Here is a 12,492-nt window from a genome sequence, read left to right on the forward strand (position 1 = left end):
CAAAGGCCAGTGGATATAGTCAAACCTGCCTTGTTCTTGAAATTAGGTGTTAGCTCTATATTACTTGGATACCCCTTCCTCCCTCCCTCTCTCCCTTCCTCTTGAAAAGGGAAGAGTAGGACAGATGACAGGAAAGAAAAATGGGAGCAGGGCAGTTGGGAGTGGGATCATTGTTTTCCTAAAATAATAACAGTTCCTTTTTAAAAAAACTCCCAATTTAAATATGAATAAACTCCACACATTCATTTAAATATGGTCTCAAAAAATAACGAAACTGTAAAAACGGAGAATGTTTCATTTTATTTAGAACTCGGTTTCGTATAGTAAGTTTAAGAGCTCTTGATAGACCTTACTTTTTATTTTTTTTTTAATTTTTTTTTTATTTTTTATTTATGATAGTCATACAGAGAGAGAGAGAGAGGCAGAGACACAGGCAGAGGGAGAAGCAGGCTCCATGCACCGGGAGCCCGACGTGGGATTCGATCCCGGGTCTCCAGTATCGCGCCCTGGGCCAAAGGCAGGCGCCAAACCACTGCGCCACCCAGGGATCCCAGACCTTACTTTTTAAAAGCCTAACTTATGTATATTTTGGACATAGGACAGTGTCTTACAAGCACATACACCCAAAGGTAGCTGGTATTGTCAGTATGGGATTATGAGTATCTTCCATAATGGCGTTTTTCTGTGTTATTTTTGCCATTGACAAATTTTGATTTGCGTTATTTTTATGAAGTAGAAGATGAATACAAATGACAAATGTACCTTAAAAATTTCAAACAAAAAAATTGCAAAGTACATTCTAGATCTGATCTCATATGGTTGCCACTAACTGTATGTGGCTATAGAGCACATAATGTGGCCAGTCCAGATTGAGATGTGATGGAAGGTAAAACACACACTGAACTTCATAGACTTAAGACAAAAAAAATTAAAATATCTCAGTATTTTTAATATTGATTACATATTGAAGTAATATTAGAAATATGTGATTGGGGACGCCAGGTGGCTCAGTGGTTGAGCATCTGCCTTCAGATCAGGGCGTGATCCAGGGGTCCTGGGATCGAGTGCCACATCGGGCTCCCCATAGGGAGCCTGCTTCTCCCTCTGCCTGTGTCTCTGCTTCTCTCTCTCTCTCTCTCTCTTTCTCTGTCTCATGAGTAAATAAATATTAAAAAAAAAAAGGTTAACACCTCATTAAAAGAAAAGTATTCCATTAAATAAAATACATTCTTATTTTCATGTAGTTTTACTTTTTTAAGAATATGGCTACTAGAAAATTTAAAATTACATATGTAGTTTGCTTCATATTTTTATTGGCCAACACTGTCTTAGGTATTAACCCAAACCTTCTTTTATTAGAGAATCCTGTATATTTTTCTCTGATGTCAGATGTACTGATTTAGAGCACAGGGAAGATTAGAAGTTCTTTGAAAGATTATTGGATATGTCAAAACCAATGTTCACTGTCCATCTTTTATGTAATACCAGCATCCTACTCGATACCCTTCACTGGTCATTCCTTGGCCTCAGGATAAAGTTCTGACTCTTCAGTGCCAAAGTCCCTTCTTGATCTGATCCCTGCTTCCTCCACCCTCAGTCATGAGTTCCTCAACGCATCTTCCCCTTGGTAGGTTCCATGATTTCTCTCACCTTGGACCTTTGCACAAACTTTCATTTGTGTGTAAAGCCTTTTTACTACCCTCTTGGCTCATTAACTTCTCTTCATCTTTGAAGCTCAGGATGGATGTCACTTCCTTTAGAAAACGTGACCATCCTACCCTTTTGTTGGAGTTGGTTGGGCATGAGGTCCTTCTGTATGTGTCCTCCTAGTTTTGTGCCTTTCTCCTGTTACAACACTCAACCTCCTTGTCCATTTTTTTTTCTTTGTTTTCTTCTACTGTAGTAAGCCCCTTCATAGATAGATCATGTCTTTTTTTTTTTAACCGTTATATTAGTAGGATTAAATTAAGAACATTAGATAGTTAAACTATTTGAGAAATATAAGGACATACAATCTGGGGCTTCAAGACACGAATCCTTGTTCTTGAGAAATTTACAGGTAGTCAGGCATCATAGGAAAGAATGATTGTGGAGTATAATGGTTCCCTTGAGATCAGAGAATGTATCTTGTTCATCTTTGTACTCCTGCTGCCAAGTGCGGTGTTTCATACACAGTGAGTGAATGGCTATGTTAGTACAACGAAGGAAGTGTGAGAAAGTCAAATTTGGAAATGTGGGATATAAAATTCAGTCATATTCCAAATAATCATATGTGCAAACTTTGTGTGCTACTTCCAACTCAAGAACACCTTGCTTCTGTGTACTTTTCTTCGTGCCATATGGCAAAGCTTGGAAATATTTCTAGCCATCTGATTTTGCCATTCCCTGCACTTCCTTTGGAAGGAAATCTTACTACTTGTACACTTGGCTCTGATCATAATAGATCGTAGGCATTTGCTTTTTTGTAACCTGATTCAAATTTTAGATAGGAAGCAAATGGGCCATGTTTTCTGTTTTCAAATGTCCACTGTGGCAAAGAGTGTGTCTCCTAAATAATTTGTCTTCTCTCCTGAGAGCCTGATGTCATGGGTCCAGAACTGTGTTATCAGAATCCTGAAAATGTTGAGAATGTAAGCATACATGCCCTGGTGATGTGCCTCCTTGCTCCTTTCCCTGTCTTTGAGGTTGATGGAGGGTGTGGTGATGGGTCCAGGTAAACTTCTAGAGCAGAAGAGCCTTCTGAAATGGAATGAATACCAAAGGCTTCCTTGGGTTTTTCTCCTCAAACACCTTCTTGCTATTTTGGCCTGTTTTGAAGCAATCGCAGGTAAGAGTCTCTGTTTTAGGTTAAGAAGGTTTGACTTCTTAACACTGACTGGGGAAAGAGCCAGGGTATCACTGTCATTTGCATTGTTATTTGGTTAGACACAGTAGAGACAAATTAAAAGGATAACTTACATGAGGAATGAGCTAAAAGTAGGCCCAAGACAATTCTGGTATTAGTTTTTAAGCTCTTAAATATTTCTTTTCCTTAGCGGTGGTATTTGTGATAGGGCATTGTGTCCTCTAGTACATGTTTTACTGTACTTGGTGTCTCGGAGTGTGGCAGGCTTTTATGCAGTGATAAATTGAGAGATGTATGAATATGGAGCTATCTTGAGGCATTTACAGAAAGTGAGGACAATTATATATTGAGACCAAAAGGTAGGAATGAGAAACAGAACAAGATCCTAACAAATCTTGTAACATATGCCCGGTCTCCTTATCTTTAGTGTACAGATGATATAATGTCCTCATGAAGCTTCCTGAGACTTCAGATCATAGTCAAATAGTCACCTATTGATGCTCGTTTTATACAATGATAGAAAAAATGAGAACCAAGTGAATCAGAAAACGAAGAATGTCTTGGTGTGGTCCAACCACTCTCTCTTTTCTGTCCCAGGGTCTTGTTTGGTTCACTATTTCTCTCTCTCTCTCTCTTTTTTAAGATTTTATTTATTGATTCATGAGAGACACAGAGAGAGGAGAGGCAGAGACACAGGCAGAGGGAGAAGCAAGCTCCACGCAGGGAGCCTGACATGGGACTTGATCGCTGAACTGGGATCACACCCTGAGCCAAAGGCAGACGCTCAACCGCTGAGCCACCCAGGCGTCCCTGGTTCACTATCTCTAAGCAGCTTGTCCAGCCTATTAAAGATGAGAGATAGCACAGTGGAAGAAAATGGTCCATATGTAAGAGAAATAGAGGTCAGTGTGTATTGGTACGCAAAGATGAGTAATGAGCCTCAAGCTGACTAAGCGTGTTTTTATTAAGGTGAATGTTTCTGGAGTGACCATTGCTTTGTATGGCCTATACCAACTAAATTCTTCCTAAAGAGAAACACCTGGAGGTTATATTATTTAATCCTTTCTACTTCAGAAACAGTTAAAGTACCACAGCCCTCAGATCTTATATGGCACTACTTTCTCTGGAGAAGAGGAATTATTCATTCATAATGTTGGTGAAATTAACAAAGCTCTGATAATATTAGAGAGTTTTTAAAATTACCTTTTTTTTTTGGTATAATAGGAAGCTTCCGTTCAGTGAAGCAATTTAGTCCAATGTGTGCTTGTCATCTTGAAGTGGCCATAGAGGTTCTTCACTAATAATCCTGTATGGAAGGAGAAAGTGAAGAATTAAGTGAATGCCAGAATGTTTTTATTAGACAACTATGTATGGTAGCAATGCATTATAAAATTGAGCATGTATAATTACGTAATATTACAACATGGACCTTTGTTGTTTTACCGTATTGGTCTTGGTTGTCAATGTTAATAATTATTGATTTGGTGTGAACTTTTTTTTTTAAGATTTTATTGAGAGAGTGAGAGTATGAGTGGTGGGGTGGGGGCAGGGTGGACGGAGGGAGAGGGAAAAGCAGGCTCCGGTTGAGCATGGAGCCCTACACAGGTCTCTGTCCCAGGTCCCTGGGATCAAGACTTGAGCCCAAGGCAGATGCTTAGCTGATTAAACCACCCAGGTGCCTCTGGTGTGAACTCTTAAGGGAACCTTACACCCTTCAGAGTGTTGGATATGAAGTGTTCATAGTTACTGGTTTATTTTTTCCCTCCATGAATACAGATGCTCAAGTCAGTTCATTAAATTACTGAAGTTAACAATTAGTCAGAAAATCAAGGCAGTGTTTTTGTTTTAGTTTTTTTTTTTTTTTTAAAGATTTTATTTATTCATGAGAGACACAGAGAGAGAGAGGCAGAGACACAGGCAGAGGGAGAAACAGGCTCCATGCTGAGAGCCCTACATGGGACTTGATCCCAGGTCTCCAGGATCACACCCTGGGCTGAAGGCGGCGCTAAACCGCTGAGCCACCGGGGCTGACCCCCCCCCCCCCCATTTTTTTTTAAACCTTTGCACTGTTGATACTTTGGGCCAGGTAATTATTTGTTGTGGAGGACTGCCTTCTGCATTGTTGGATGTTTAGCAGCATCCCTGGTTTCAATTTACTAGATGCCACTAGCACCTGTCACCTTGGGTTGCAACAAAAATGTTTCCAGACATTGCCAAGTGTCCCCTGGGAGGCACAGTCTGCCTTGGTTGATAGCCACCAGTCTAATGGGACTGATGATGCATGGACTTTGCAGAGAGAAGTCCCCAGAGCCGTATTGTCTGATAGGAAGAGGGTGAGTTTGGCAGAATGGTGGTTAGATTTCGTTCTGCCTTGGTCTATGTTGTCACCTTTCTGAATTCTTCAAACCAGTACTTCTGAAACTTCAGTGTGCAGGTGTGTCATCTGGAGATCATGCTAACGGGAAGACTCCAATTCCATAGGTCTGGAGTTGGGTGTGATGCTCATGCTGCTAGCCCAATGACCTCTCTTTAGCAATTTTTTTCCCCCAAGCCCTGTACAGAGAAGACATTTAATAAATATTTGATGAGGAGGGTTAACCATTTGATTTTCTTTTCTGTAGTTGGAACTCTAGGTAGGAACAAAATTGCTTTTGGGTAACCTTGAAACCAAAGATCTTTGTTAGAGTTTATCCATCACAGATTTCATCACAATATAGACATCTACTTGAGAACAAGTGATAAAGAACATCTTATATTTACTTAGAATATTCATATAAAAGGTCATGAAGTTCTCTTTAGAAACAAAACAAAGAGATTAAGCTCTGTGGAGGAATATTGTATGTGACTCACAGCTGTAGTGATTATGTTCTGGTCCTGCCTTCAGGACAAGGCTCATGCCTGGGGAGGGGAAGAGGAGCAAGGGATGGCTTAGGATAGTTGGGCTTTAGCTATATATATGGCATTTCATGTCTTAAACTCTAAAACAACCATACATAAATGTTATTATCAATTAACACTGGGTAGTTGGGTGCATTGGTGTTAACAGCATTGGTTTGTGTACCTTTAGTTTTGTATATTTAAAATTCTTGTAATTAGAAAAAATGCATATGGAGAATGGATTGCTTCCCAGTTACTCTTATCAGCACCCACTTACCTATGATGAGCATCATCTTTCTGTTCTTTGTTCATTTCTTACAAAGTAACCCTCTGTTATTTCCTCCCCCCTCCTTACCATCCAAACATCAAAAGCTTGAAAGCCAGCGTGCCTCAGATGTTTTCACATGACATAAATATTTGTTTTCTAGATGATTTTTATGTCAATAGAAATAGTCAGTGGTGCCTGGGTAGCTCCATCAGTTAAGCATCTGACTCTTGGTTTCAGCTCAGGTCATGATCTCATTGTCCTGGGATTGAGCCCCGAACTGGGTGTGGAGCCTCTTGAAGGTTCTCTTTCCCTCTTCCTCTGTTCCTACTTCCTGCTCACATTCTCTCTCTCTCTCTCTCTCTCTCAAAAAAAAAAAAAAAAAAAAAAGAAAGAAAGATAAAAGATGGACATTTTCTTAGCATTGTGGTTTTTTTTCTCTCTTGCCCTAATGTGTAACTTTTTTTTTTTTTTTTTTAACTTTTGGTGCCAATATGTTTTATCTTTGATGGTCTCCGAAGATGTTAGAATGAGTAGAAGAGGAGGGATTAATGAATAGTTGCTTATTCAGTCTTGTAGTATTTTATAGTTTTTATGTTACTAAATACTTTATAAGATGTTTTGTATTTAAAAAATATTTTCTACTCTTCAGTAATATCCTTTCCCAGGCTTCTTGTCTTTCTTATTCCCTGGTCAGTTGAATATTTTAGAATGTCCTCCACCTTGAGTCTTTGTCCTGGTTTTCTCCCCATTTTTGTGACTCTTTGGTGTAGGTAACAGTGTCCTCTGCTCCTAGGTCTTAGATGCTTTTGGGGGAGAAATCATTAGAAGCATGCTAGTTTATTTCATAAAAGTTACTGTATTTTCTCTGTGACTGACTGTTCCTCCCCTTGCTTCTCAGAAACCCGTTTTCTGCTGGGCTGTCAGGCTTTTCAGTGGCCATTCTGCCATTCAGCCATCTCATTGTGCTTTTTGATGTGCATTTCCCCGATGATCAGTGATGTTGAGCATCTTTTCATGCTTGTTCGCCATCTATATTTCTTCTTTGGAAAAAACGTCTATTCAATCCTCTGCCCAGTTTTTCTTTTTTTTTATATCTTTTTTATTTTTTTTAATTTTTTTAAAATTTTATTTTATTTATTTATGATAGGCACACAGTGAGAGAGAGAGGCAGAGACACAGGCAGAGGGAGAAGCAGGCTCCATGCACCGGGAGCCCGACGTGGGATTCGATCCCGAGTCTCCAGGATCGCACCCTGGGCCAAAGGCAGGCACCAAACCGCTGCGCCACCCAGGGATCCCCCTCTGCCCAGTTTTAAATCAAAGTATTTTGTTTTGGTGTTGCCTAAGTTTTACATGATATTGGATACTAATCCCTTTTTGGATATATCACTTGCAAAATACCTTTTCCCATTTAGTAGGTTGCCTTTTCAATTTTCTGATGGTTTCTTTTGCCGCACAAAAGCTTTTTATTTTGGTATAGTCCCAATAATTTATTGTTGTTTTTGTTTCCCTTGACTGAGGAGATATATTTAGAAAAATGTTGCTATGGGTGCCTGGGTGGCTCAGTGGTTGAGCGTCTGCCTTTGGCTCAGGTCATGATCCCGTAACGGGATCGAGCACCACATAGAGCTTTACTGAATTCATTAATTTTAATTTTTTTTTTTTTTTGGTGGAGTCTTTAGGGTTTTTTTTTTTTTTTTTTAATAGCGTCACATCATCTGTCAGTGGTAAAAGTTCTACTTCTTATCAATTTGGATGTCTTTTATGTCTTGTCTGAATGCTCTAACACATCCAGTACTATATTGAATAAAAGTGGTGAGAGTAGACATCCTTGTCTTATTCCTGATCTTAGAGGAAGAGTTTTCAGTTTCTCTTCATTAAGTATGGTGTTAGTTATGGGTTTCTGGAGTCTTGTGTTTAGGAGTCACTTTGCCAGTGGTGTGTGTGTGTGTGTGTGTGTGTGTGTGTGTGTGTGTGTATGTTCGAAGGCAGGCACACGTGGGTGTATTGAGTTTGTGAGTGTGAGTCCTGCTTTTTATCTAGGTATGGAAGATCTGCGAGGAAGGAGGAAGGTCTACCTCCAGTTGTTCCATTAACCTCCAGGTACCACAGCATGGAGAAACCTACTTTTTCTTTCCCAGTTTCTGAAAGTGTTTAAAAATGACTGTGTTTGTGATTTTTGATTTTTGACTCTGCTTTCTGTCTTCTGCACCATTGTGCTGAAAGAGGAATAGAATTGGACCATTCATTATGGTGATTAAAAAAATGACTTTGGGACACCTGGGTGGCTCAGTGGTTGAGCATCTGCCTTCAGCTCAGGGTGTTATCCTGGAGACCCGCATTGGGCTCCCTGCATGGACCCTGCTTCACCCTCTGCCTCTCTCTCTCTCTGCCTTTCTCATGAATAAATAAATTAAACCTTAAAAAAAAAATGACATTAATCAGTAAGCAGTGGTAACTGTGCTGCTGGGGGCAACCTAGGTCTGCTGCATATGGTTTGGATGCCACCAAGGACTCCCCCAGGGTCCTTGACCTGAGGAGGGCTTTGCTTGTTCCTGTTTGTTGCCTTTTGCCAGTTTTCTCTTGTAGTAGACATGAGGTCTTGGTTAGATCTGACTCGATCCTCCTAATTCCTGGCCACTGTGGCCCACTGACCTCACTTCAGTTAGAGTCTGAGAAACAAGCTTCAGTTGACATACTTGGATGAATACTGTGGTTACATGCTTCAGATGAGGAGCTGTGCTAATTGTCACATTAGAAATGTCTGCATGCTCTTCTTAGGCTGAATTGCAGTTATCTGCGATCTTCTTCTATACATAAGCTCAGCTCTATCTTGACTGCCAAGCTTTCTTCCAGGGCCTCTCGTCACAGACTAAAACTCATGACAATTGTAAATCTGTGTCTTTCTGCTACAAATAGAGCCAGTCTTCAGTCATGTGTGATAATGGGCAATGGGTTAGCATAATTAATAAACTGATAATACCTAAATCTAGTTTTTACTGTTAATTCTAACCACTTCCCTTAAAATCCTTAGAACTGGCAGCCAAGTGCAAGACTGGCACATCCCATGAACTCAGAGATCTGTCTTCACGTCTTAGCAGATTATGGGAGCTGCTAGAGGAAGGTGAAGTGGAGCACAGGCGCCAAACTTTTAGGAGCCATGAAAATAGCCACCTTTTACTGCCTCTATAGTGGAAACTGTGTCTGGATTGTCAGGATGGATCAGTGAGGATTTTGCACCTACACTCTTTGTCATGGCCTAGGATTTATCAACCTTGGCACTGTTGACTTTTTTTTTTTATTTTGGAATTTCAGCTCTTTGTGGGTGGGCTGTCTTGTGCTTTTGTAAGATTTTTAGCTGCATCCCTGGCCTCTATCCACTAGGTGCCAGTAGCACCCCATGATTTATGACTACAAAGAACTGTACAGACCTTTCTAAGTGTACCTGAGTTGAGAACCACTGGAATAGCCCCCTTCATGGTAGGTATAGTTGATTATTTTGATATATGAAGAGAATTTAGTCAGCTCTCTTACTTATGATTGCTAAATCTTAACTGCATATTTAGTGACTCATCAGTAGTAAGTAATTCAAATCCTTAGGTCTCAGAATGTGAAGTGGGCTTACTCTGCTCCTCTCTTGGAATAATAGGCAGGCAGTGCAGTATAGTGATTAAAAGCATGCATGTTGGATGCAGCGGACCTTGGTTAGAAACATGGCATAATTACTTAATGGCTGTGGGTTCCTAAGTGCCTCTATGTTTCAGTTTTTACATCTCTAAAATGAAGGGGTAGTCCTTGCTGCCTCAGAGCGTTCCTCTTCCTGTAAGAAGCAGATACCTGGTGCCTGGCAATGTGTGACTCAGAGGGAACAGTGACGGTTCAGGGAGTGACTCAGCTGACAATAGAATAATCACATGTCTCTGGGACTCTCAATCTGCCCAGGACTTCCCCTGGGTCAGGCTCCCACACACTTTCCCTTACTTCCCTGCAGTTATTTCAGGTTGATGGTCTGCACTGAAATGAGGGCGTCAGGGGCAAGGTGTATCTTTGGCGGAGTGCTCAGAGCCTCCTCGGTATCTGGCCTAAAAGTACTTGGGTTGGAGAGAAGGGGGAAGGCTGTGCTTCCTATGATCCCTCTTTCTAGTCACAGGAGTGGCCCTCAGTGATGGGGAGTCCAGAGTGTTGCCCGGTCCTCCTCAGCAATCCACACAAGCCTGAGTTGTTGATGAAAGTGACGTAAAGCTGTGAAACTCCAGGTCTTCAGAGTTTTGGGAACTGATTCCTCTCTATGTCTGGAATTAGAATGAGCTACGTGGATTCCTGACTTTTTTTTCCAGCCTGTTCTGCAGCATTGCTTTTAAATACGTGGTTCTATTCCCTTGGGCCAGGAAAGGAAATGAATCTCTGACCTCTTTTTGCCTCTCTGAGATGATGTTTGTATTTCTCAGTTAGGCATGCATTACTCAGATCTTCAGATCTTGGGGCTAAGGGCACTAATGCATATCCCTTTGCTATGGGGTTGGGAAGGAATTTTCATTTCTGGGAAACCTACACTTTAAGCTACTTAGCTAAATATCAGCCACCTGTATGTTTGTGCAAGAGTCAGCGTTACATAGTCCAAGCAAAAGAATATAAATATTTAGGACTTTAGGTGGGAGTGGGAATACTGCAGAAAAGTGACACATTTGAAAACTTAACCTTTGATCTACTTCCTCCATGTGGGAAGTTTGATTTTTATGAAATCTATTGTGACAGTCACTTGAGTTATGCAATTCTGTAAATGAATTTGTACTTTAGTAACACAACAAGTGATAAGCAACTACATGCATTTCCAAATGAGTAGAATTTAAATGTGAAAGATGGAGTTTTGTGTAGCTTAAAGATGGTGCTCAGAGTACATTAAAATGAAAGACCTTTCCTTTTTTTGAGCCCTAGGTCCACAGGTTGGGGTCCATTATCAGATGTGTCCTTTACAGAACATTCCATTTGTGATGATTTCACTTTTACAATGGATGTCAATACGAATCAGTCAAGTACATTATCTTACGTCTTGCCATGCTCCACGAGAGTGATGAGATGGCATTTCATTATTGCCTCAGCTGTAATGTCTGTCTGTGAGAAAATGATAATAACCAGCTAACAAGTGCTCCATTGCAGTTTTATGCTCATGACATACCTGTACCAGGACTGGTTTAGTTTTACTCCATGCTTTTATTATTATTATTATTATTTTTAAATTCAGCCTACTCTGGACTTCCTTCTAATCTTTTATACATTATTGCTTTCCTCTTGTATTTTCAGTATCTCTCTCTGCCTAGAAGCGATTTCCCTGCAATAAATAAACCTACACAAGTCCTTAATAAGGCAGGGTAGAAACATGTAGGTCTAGAGGTCATGACAGCCCAGTAGCTATAAATTTGCTCAAGCCTTTTCCATCCTTATATAACAGAGTAAAAACCCTAAATAGGGGAAGAAATACTGATTTCCAGTGAGCTCATCTTGTTTCTTAATATCACTGCCCACTAAAAGGAACGAGGGCTTCTTGGAGAAATGACCGATTTTAGTAAGGCACAGGGAAAGTACAGAGTAAGTTGAGATAAACCGTGCGGGCAAAAAGCAAGGAAGTGCTCAGCCCAAAGAGAAATGTAGAAAAAGGACAAAGAAAAAAATGTAGAAAAGAAGCTGCCTTGGAGGCACTTCTAAATTTGACAGTTTGAATAGCAACAAGAATGACAATAAGAGATTTAAGTACTTGAAAAATAAACCAAATTCAGGAGTTGATTGTGATATTTAGAAAAGGGGGGATCCCTGGGTGGCGCAGCGGTTTGATGCCTGCCTTTGGCCCAGGGCGCGATCCTGGGGACCCGGGATCGAATCCCATGTTGGGCTCCCGGTGCATGGAGCCTGCTTCTCCCTCTGCCTGTGTCTCTGCCTCTTTCCTTCTCTCTGTGTGACTATCATATAAAAAAAAGAAGAAGAAAAAGAAAAGGGATTGGGGCGCCTGGGTGGCACAGTTAGTTAAGCATCCAACTCTTGGTTTTTGGCTCAGGTTGTGATCTCAGGGTCGTGAGGTTTACGTCCCTCTCTGCACTCAGCAAGGAGTGTGCTTGAGTTTCTCTCTCCTTCTGATCCCGCCTCCAGTTTCTCTCCCTCTAAAATAAAGAGAACAAAACCAAACAAAAAAAAAAACCCAAAACAAGAATAGGGACTGAAAAAGAAGATGCAGACGGGGGAAGCTCTTCTTTACAGAAGACTAGTCAGAAAAATGTAGAATGAAGGATAGAATTAGCAAGTGACTATTTTGCAACCTCAGTGTAACGAGGCAGCAGTTTTCAGTGGGTATGAAAAGCCACCAGTCTGTGAAAGGTTGTGGGAGAACAGGATATTCCAGTCTAAAAGTATCACTCTCTGGCCATTTGGAATACTACAGAACAAATGGTACCTTTTCAGCAGGGATATCTGGCAGTCACTGAATGATCAAACTTACCCCAAATGGGATAACT

The 12,492-nt window shown here is 40.7% G+C and overlaps 2 protein-coding genes across 5 annotated transcripts in view; one reads left to right on the forward strand and one right to left on the reverse strand.

Moving 5' to 3' along the window:
* MED12L (mediator complex subunit 12L) overlaps nt 1–12,492 on the forward strand; it is a 325,697-nt gene that overhangs the window by 122,961 nt on the left and 190,244 nt on the right. The gene's annotated exons all lie outside the window — the stretch shown is intronic.
* Nucleotides 1–12,492, reverse strand: part of P2RY14 (purinergic receptor P2Y14) — a 51,160-nt gene that overhangs the window by 2,386 nt on the left and 36,282 nt on the right. For all 4 annotated transcript variants that reach the window (XM_041734042.1, XM_041734044.1, XM_041734041.1 and 1 more), the window contains exons 2-3: nt 4,049–4,151; nt 1,876–1,882 (exon numbers count right to left, since the gene is read on the reverse strand). The gene's annotated coding sequence lies outside the window, so the exon portion shown is untranslated. The remainder of the gene's footprint in view (nt 1–1,875; nt 1,883–4,048; nt 4,152–12,492) is intronic.

Source organism: Vulpes lagopus, chromosome 19 (assembly GCF_018345385.1).
Source record: "Vulpes lagopus strain Blue_001 chromosome 19, ASM1834538v1, whole genome shotgun sequence".
Classification (NCBI taxonomy): domain Eukaryota; kingdom Metazoa; phylum Chordata; class Mammalia; order Carnivora; family Canidae; genus Vulpes; species Vulpes lagopus.